Genomic DNA, 7,944 nt, shown 5'->3' on the forward strand with positions numbered 1-7,944 from the left:
TCATATCATACCGCCATCAAATCGAGGTACAATCGATTTAACTTTCGAGGAGGAACTCGTGCAAATACTTGATCCGGACGTCAAGATGTTGAGAAGGAAATCAGTTCCACTAGTGAAAGTACTTTGGAGAAACCATGGCAAGGAAGAAGCTACTTGGGAGATCGAGGAGGCGATCGTCAACAGACTTCAACTCGTTTCGATAAGGTAAAATTTCGAGGTCGAAATTTCTTTAAGGAGGGTAGAGTTGTAACATCCCGATTTTCGTGTTTATTCGCGATTTTCAATATTTTGTAAAGATTTTTAAAATTTCGTATTTGGATGTGGAATTAGTATTTTGAGTAGGTAAATGGGCTTATAGAAGGCCCATGAGTTGGCCAAAACCCAATTGAATTTTGGAATTTTAGACTTAGGAGTTAGGGTTCCGCTAAGTGGCCTTAAGTGGAGTGATGGGTAAATTGCATCACAAATAAGCCTTTGGTAAAGTGGCTAAGTGACGCCACTAGGGAGCTATGAAGTGGCGTGTAAGTGTTGGGGGAGACCAGGTTCGATTTCCTTTGTTGGCAAATAGGTGCATTTATTTTTTAGTGCGGGAGGGTAAGTGTTGGAGTTCGTGGATTCTGCTAGAGGAGAGTTGGATCGGTTTAATCGCTTGGATTAAGAAGTGATAAGGGAGAGATTTAAGGATTGGGATGAGGCTAGGAGTTAGCGAATGGGGAATTGAAGAGGAAAATCGGCGGGGATTATGAGGGTAGTATTTCGGCACTTAGGGTATTGTTGGTGCCGCTTTTCTTCGCTTTTACACCTTAGGATTGTTCTTTCCTCTCTTTTCCTCTCTAACCAAACTACCACCTCCCTACTCTTCTTCTTCTATTTTTCTTCTTCAAACTATTCATCATACCTACTATTCATCAACACTTTTGCGAATCCATAAAAGCCAAAAACCTGTGATCATTGCTTGTGCCGATTTCTTCAAAGCCAGGTTCTCCTATATTCTTTTGCTTTTATTAATTTACAATCATCTTTTCTTAATCCTAGATTCCTGACCGCAATTCTACTTCAAGGTTGTAGCCCCACATTATCATCTTCTTCATCACACAAAAGCCGAAAAAAACCATAGAATTGGGGCTTATAGCTGAAACTTGTAACTCCGAGTCGAGTTTTACCATCGTTTGAAAGATAAATCGCACTGATTGCGTGGAGATCAAAAAGGAGTAAGGGTAAGTGTTCATCATTTCAGATCTGGTTATATTTTACAAAGTTAGAAAAGCCAAGTCTCTAAAATATAGAGAGGTCATCGAATTGGGCATGTGGCTCTAAAGGTTTTAATCGTCGTTTTACTCACAATGATTAGTGTCTTCTTAAGTGTTGGATTAAAGGCGTGGTTGTTGGAGCAATCGGATTCGGAGCTAGCTACCGTTTTTGGCAAAGAAGGTAAGGTTTCAAAGGCTTTTAGGGATATGGTTTGAGCATGGATGAGTAAGTTTGGGGTTTAGTGATTATGGTTTGTAAATAAGAACTGTGCTAATCAACTGTAGGATATCGGAAGGGATCTCAGAGGCGATCGTCAAAAGCGGTGTGTACCGAACACCCTTTCTTAGTTCAATTCGGCAAAAGCCAAATGCCAAAATTCGGTATTTCATGGTCATGTAAGTATGTGAATGCTCTCAAGTCATAGAGTAATTGTTAGATCCGCATCGCAAGGTGGTAAGCACGTCAGCGTGACATTTTAGCGTATTTCGGAAAAAGGGCTCGATGGGCCAAAATCGGGCCCAATGGGCTTACGGACCAATATGGGTAAGAGATGAGCAAATTAGCTCATTAGGTAGATGGTGGAATCAAATTGCATAAAACTGATAAAAATTACTGAATTAGCTTGCAAGATGCGAGATCACTTAAATTACCCCTAAAGAGCAAAATTACCGATATACCCCTAGGGTTTTAAATTGGTGAATCGCTTGATTGATTACTATCTTGTATTTTGCACGAATTGAGGCGATTAATTCTAAAGAGGCTCATGGTGGACTCTGTGCCATGCATCCCGGAGGAATAAGTTATAACGAGACTTGCGAGAGGTGTACTGGTGGCTTGGATTAAAGCGAGAGGTGACCGAATTTGTGGGGAAATGTCGACGTGCAAGCGAGTTAAGGCTAAGCACCAACCGCCGTCGGGATTATTGCAACCAAAGAAAATTCGACTATGGAAGTGGGAAAGAGTAACAATGGACTTTGTGAGTGGGTTACCTTTGACACCCACCAAGAAAGATTCGGTGTGGGTAGTTGTGGATAGGTTAACAAAATCGCTCATTTCAAGCCTGTTCGCACCGACTACTCATCGCAAAAGTTGGCCAAGTTATACGTGGCGGAGGTAGTGCTGTCGCATGGTGTGCCGTGTCAATAATTTCGATCGAGACCCTAGGTTCACGCTCAGGTTTTGGCGAAGTTGCAAGAAGCGTTAGGAACACGATTGATTTTAGCACTTTTCACCCACGCATGTGATGGACAATCGAAAGGGTTATTCGTGTTCGGAGGATATGTTGAGAGGTTGTATCATTGATTGTCGTGGAAGTTGGGAAGACTACTTACCATTGGCGGAGTTTGTGTACAATAACAAAGCTATCAAGCAAGTATTCGATGGCACCATATGAAGCGCTTTATGGGCAAAGATGTCGTGCCGACGTGTTGGGCGAGTTGGGTGAACGACGAGTGCTTGGACCGGAATTGGTGGCGATAATCGAAAGCAAGGTTGTCGATAAGGGGTCGATTAAAGGAGGCATCCGATAGACGAAGTCGTATGTGGATTTGAAGCGCAAAGAGATTGAGTTATTTGTGGGGATATGGTTTTCTTGAAGGTTTCCCTTGGAAGAAAATTTTGAGATTTGGTAAGAAGGGTAAGTTGAGCCCACGGTTTATTGGGCCTTACCGGATTGTTAAGCGGGTTGGACCGTTGGCTTATCACCTAGAGTTACCACTAGAACCGCATCGTATCCACGACGTTTTCCATGTATCCATGCTTTGGTGGTATCGATCGACCCAACTCATATCATACCGCCATCAAATCGAGGTACAGATCGATTTAACTTTCGAGGAGGAACCTGTGCAAATACTTGATCTGGACGTCAAGATGTTGAGAAGGAAATCAGTTCCACTAGTGAAAGTACTTTGGAGAAACCATGGCAAGGAAGAAGCTACTTGGGAGACTGAGGAGGCGATGCGTCAACAGTACCCTCAACTGTTCTGATAAGGTAAAATTTCGAGGTCGAAATTTCTTTAAGGAGGGTAGAGTTGTAACATCCTGATTTTCAGGTTTATTCGCGATTTTCAATATTTTGTAAAGATTTTTAAAATTTCGTATTTGGATGTGGAATTAGTATTTTGAGTAGGTAAATGGGCTTATAGAAGGCCCATGAGTTGGCCAAAACCCAATTGAATTTTTGGAATTTTAGACTTAGGAGTTAGGGGTTCTGGCTAAGTGGCCTTAAGTGGAGTGATGGGTAAATTGCATCACAAATAAGCCTTTGGTAAAGTGGCTAAGTGACGCCACTAGGGAGCTATGAAGTGGCGTGTAAGTGTTGGGGGGAGACCTGGGTTCGATTTCCTTTGTTGGCAAATAGGTGCATTTATTTTTTTAGTGCAGGAGGGGTAAGTGTTGGAGTTCAGGTGGATTCTGCTAGAGGAGAGTTGGATCAGTTTAACTGCTTGGATTAAGAAGTGATAAGGGGAGAGATTTAAGGGATTGGGATGAGGCTAGGAGTTAGCCGAATGGGGGAATTGAAGAGGGAAAATCGGCAGGGGGATTATGAGGGTAGTATTTCGGCACTTAGGGTATTGTTGGTGCCGTTTTCTTCTGCTTTTACACCTTAGGATTGTTCTTTCCTCTCTTTTTCCTCTCTAACCGAAACTACCACCTCCCCTACTCTTCTTCTTCTATTTTTTCTTCTTCAAACTATTCATCATACCTACTATTCATCAACACTTTTGCCGAATCCATAAAAGCCAAAAACCTGTGATCATTGCTTGTGCCGATTTCTTCAAAGCCAGGTTCTCCTATATTCTTTTGCTTTTATTAATTTACAATCATCTTTTCTTAATCCTAGATTCCCGAATCGCAATTCTACTTCAAGGTTGTAGCCCCACATTATCATCTTCTTCATCACACAAAAGCCAAAAAAACCATAGAATTGGGGCTTATAGCTGAAACTTGAACTCAAAGTCGAGTTTTACCATCGTTTGAAAGATAAATCGCACAGTTATTGCGGAGATCAAAAAGGAGTAAGGGTAAGTGTTCATCATTTCAGATCTGGTTATATTTTACAAAGTTAGGAAAAGCCAAGTCTCTAAAATATAGAGAGGTCATCGAATTGGGCATGTGGCTCTAAAGGTTTTTAAGCGTCGTTTTCACAATGATTAGTGTCTTCTTAAGTGTTGGATTAAAGGCGTGGGTTGTTGGAGCAATCGGATTCGAGCTAGCTACCGCTTTTGGCAAAGAAGGTAAGGTTTCAAAGGCTTTTAGGGATATGGTTTGAGCATGGATGAGTAAGTTTGGGGTTTAGTGATTATGGTTTGTAAATAAGAACTGTGCTAATCAACCGTAGGATATCGGAAGGATCTCGATGAGCGCCGTCGCATAAGCGTGTGTACCGAACACCCTTTCTTAGTTCAATTCGGCAAAAGCCGAAATGCCGAAATTCCGGTATTTCATGGTCATGTAAGTATGTGAATGCTCTCAAGTCATAGAGTAATTGTTAGATCTGCACTCGCAAGGTGGTAAGCACGTTCGTGACATTTTAGCGTATTTCTAAAAAGGGCTCGATGGGCCAAAATCGGGCCCAATGGGCTTACTGGACCAATATGGGTAAGAGATGAGCAAATTAGCTCATTAGGTAGATGGTGGAATCAAATTGCATAAAACTGATAAAAATTATGAATTAGCTTGTGCAAGAGCGTGATCACGAAATTACCCCTAAAGAGCAAAATTACCGATATACCCCTAGGGTTTTAAATTGGTGAATCGCTTGATTGATTACTACTGTATTTTGCATGATATGCATTTATTAATATCTGTTGCATGGGATTGGGGTATTAATGGAGGAAGTATCAAAGTGGTTCATCCACGATCGGAGGCTTTGCCTCAATCGATGAATTTGAGGCGTTCTTCGCAACTATGGTGTGTAGGTGGGTGGGTTGAGATATTCCCCACATGGTGTGTAGAAATGATGCAGGCGATTATAGCGGTTGGTGGGTTGAGTAGTCTCCCGGATGGGCTTGCATTCATTATTACTTGTTGTTACTCATATTATCGAACGGGCCTATGGGCCACACTTTATGTAAAAAGGGCTAAGGCCTTGCTATCAGATTCTCGAAAAGGGCTTGACCATCAGGTATTGTTATCTGAATAGGGCTCAGCCCAATGGGCTCGAGCTGAATTGGGCTTTGGATGGGTTTCAGATACACCGAGTTTTCCCAAACTCACCCCTTTCCTCTTCCATCCTTGCGGTGAGCCCTAGAATTGGTGGACTTGGAGTCAAGGGGATTCAGAGTGGCCATGAAGATTGATTGCCGATTTTAAATAAGTTTAGCATTTATTTTGGATTATTTTTATTATGATTAAAGTTGTAATAAGGTCACTCTTTTTAATTACTTATATTTTGGGGATTATTAAACCGGCTAGCACTAGGGTTCGCTTTATAAAATCTACTTGTTTTTAAAAGATCACGATGACGCCGCAAAGTTTCCAAAGTAAATGTTTTCCCAAGAAAAATAAATATCTTTAAGCAAACGTTTTGCAACCTTAATCATTTTCTTAAGATGGTCATAATCAAACAGTTTTTCTCAAAATTATACGAGATGTTAGAGTGTGGCAATGGCGGTGTGCATGTCTAGGATTGGATCCGAAGGAGCTTGGTATTAGCGATCCGACGGACTCACCTCCTCTTCTTCCTGGTTTCCTACCTGGTGCACAGCTTCCATTCACTTTAACCTACTTTTAAAAGTGTCTTTTGCAACACCAACTCAGCTTTTCCAAACTAAGTAATACGGAATGTTTTGAATGCATCAATGTGGCGCATCAGATCCGGTCATAACGTCCAGGCCGGGTTTGGGGTTTTTACAGTAGAATAGTTGAGCAGATTGCTTTTAGCTCCACATGCAACGCTTTGTCCAACTTCTGCTTATTTACTAAAATCTCTTTTAAAAATTTCATTACATTTGGCATCTACGACAGAGCTTCAATAAACGATAAGTTAATATGTAATTTATTCAAAAGTTTAAGGAATTTACCGAATTGTTCGTCTGAGCGTCTTTCCTTATCGCGTTAGGGTATGGCACACGAGGTTTATATTCGACAGTCACTGGTTTGTTTGTATCTTGATTTACCTCACCTTGACCTTTGCTCACCATAGTTTTTTACATCAATTCTGGCTTAGGCGCAATGAATCCTTCCTTATCTTGAGTACTAATTGCGTTGAGGTGTTCCCTTGGCTTAGGTTCAGTATTTCTTGGTAAGCTACCTTGTGATCGTTCGGAGATTAGTTTGGATAGCTGGCCTATCTGACTTTCGAGCCCTTGGATCGATGCTTATTGATTCTTAAGTGCTGTCTCGGTATTTTGGAAACGGGTTTTTGACACTGATATGAATTTTGAGAGCATCTCTTCAAGGTTTGGTTTCTTCTCTTATTGATAAGGTGGTTGTTGAAAACCCTGAGGATTTTATGGCTTTTGATTCCCTTGACCCCCCAGGAGAAGTTTGGGTGGTTCCTCCGACCTATATTATAAGTATTACTGTATGGGTTATTTTGAGCCCTAAAATTATTGTTACCCATATAGTTGACTTGTTATTCTTCGGTTGTAGGATTGAAAGATTGATATTCTATTTGCACACCTCCTCCACTTGAGTCACACCTCATTACTGGATGTACCTGCGTAGAACTAAGTAAACCATCAATTTTTTTTATTTAAGAGTTCTACCTGATTAGAGAGCATGGTTACCGAATCAACGTTATAAACACCAGTAGTTTTCATTGGCTTTGTCCTCAAGACTTGTCACTGATAGTTATTCAGTGACATCTCCTCTATAAACTCATAGGCATCTTCCGGTGTTTTATTGTTGATGGTTCTGCCAGTAGCTGCGTCAACCATTTGCCGAGTCGAAGGATTCAGACCATTGTGGAATGTTTGTACTTGGAGCCAAAGCGGTAACCCATGGTGAGGGCACCTTCTCAGTAAGTCCTTGTCTCTCTCTCATGTATCGGAGAGCGTTTCTAAATCCATCTGCACAAAAGAAGAGATATCATTACGTAATTTAGCTGTTTTAGCCGGCGAAAAATATTTTAGTAAAAATTTTTCGTCATTTGTTCCCAAGTAGTGATAAATCCTCGTGGTAACGAGTTCAACCACTACTTAGCTTTGTTTCTCAGTGAAAAAAGGAAAAATCGAAGGCGAATGGCATCATCAGAAACGCCATTAATTTTTAAAGTGTCGTAAAATTCCAGAAAGTTCGCTAAGTGAGCGTTAGGGTCTTCATCCTGCAAACCATCAAACTGAACAAATTGATGTATCATCTTAATAGTGTTAGGTTTTAATTCAAAAGTATTTGCAGCTACAACAGGTTTAACTATGCTAGATTCAGTTCCTTTTAAAGAAGGTTTAGCATAATCATACATAGTTCGTGAAGCAGGATTTTGATTAGCTGCAAATGTAGGAGGTAGCTGATTGTTTTGGTTTTCAACCATCTCTTCGGTTAGGGGTTGAGTATCGTCTTCTTGCTCGTTCTCTTTGTATCGTAAGCTGCGCCTTATTTCTCTTTGGTTTCTGCGAAGTGTACGATTGATTTCTTCATCAAAAAGTAATGGTCTCGACGGGTTTCTTCTAGTCATAAACTATAAAAACCTATCAAGAGAAAGAAAAAGTAAATTAATTAGTAATAATAATAAATAAATTAAATTGTAAG

The 7,944-nt window shown here is 40.7% G+C and overlaps 1 non-coding gene across 1 annotated transcript; it reads left to right on the top strand.

Moving 5' to 3' along the window:
• Positions 1-7,191: 7,191 nt before the first annotated feature.
• Positions 7,192-7,298, top strand: LOC128289543 (small nucleolar RNA R71). Its single transcript, XR_008279188.1, has one exon. It is a non-coding gene; the product is annotated as a small nucleolar RNA R71 (small nucleolar RNA).
• The last annotated feature ends 646 nt before the right edge of the window (positions 7,299-7,944 follow it).

Source organism: Gossypium arboreum, chromosome 2 (genome assembly GCF_025698485.1).
Source record: "Gossypium arboreum isolate Shixiya-1 chromosome 2, ASM2569848v2, whole genome shotgun sequence".
Lineage (NCBI taxonomy): Eukaryota > Viridiplantae > Streptophyta > Magnoliopsida > Malvales > Malvaceae > Gossypium > Gossypium arboreum.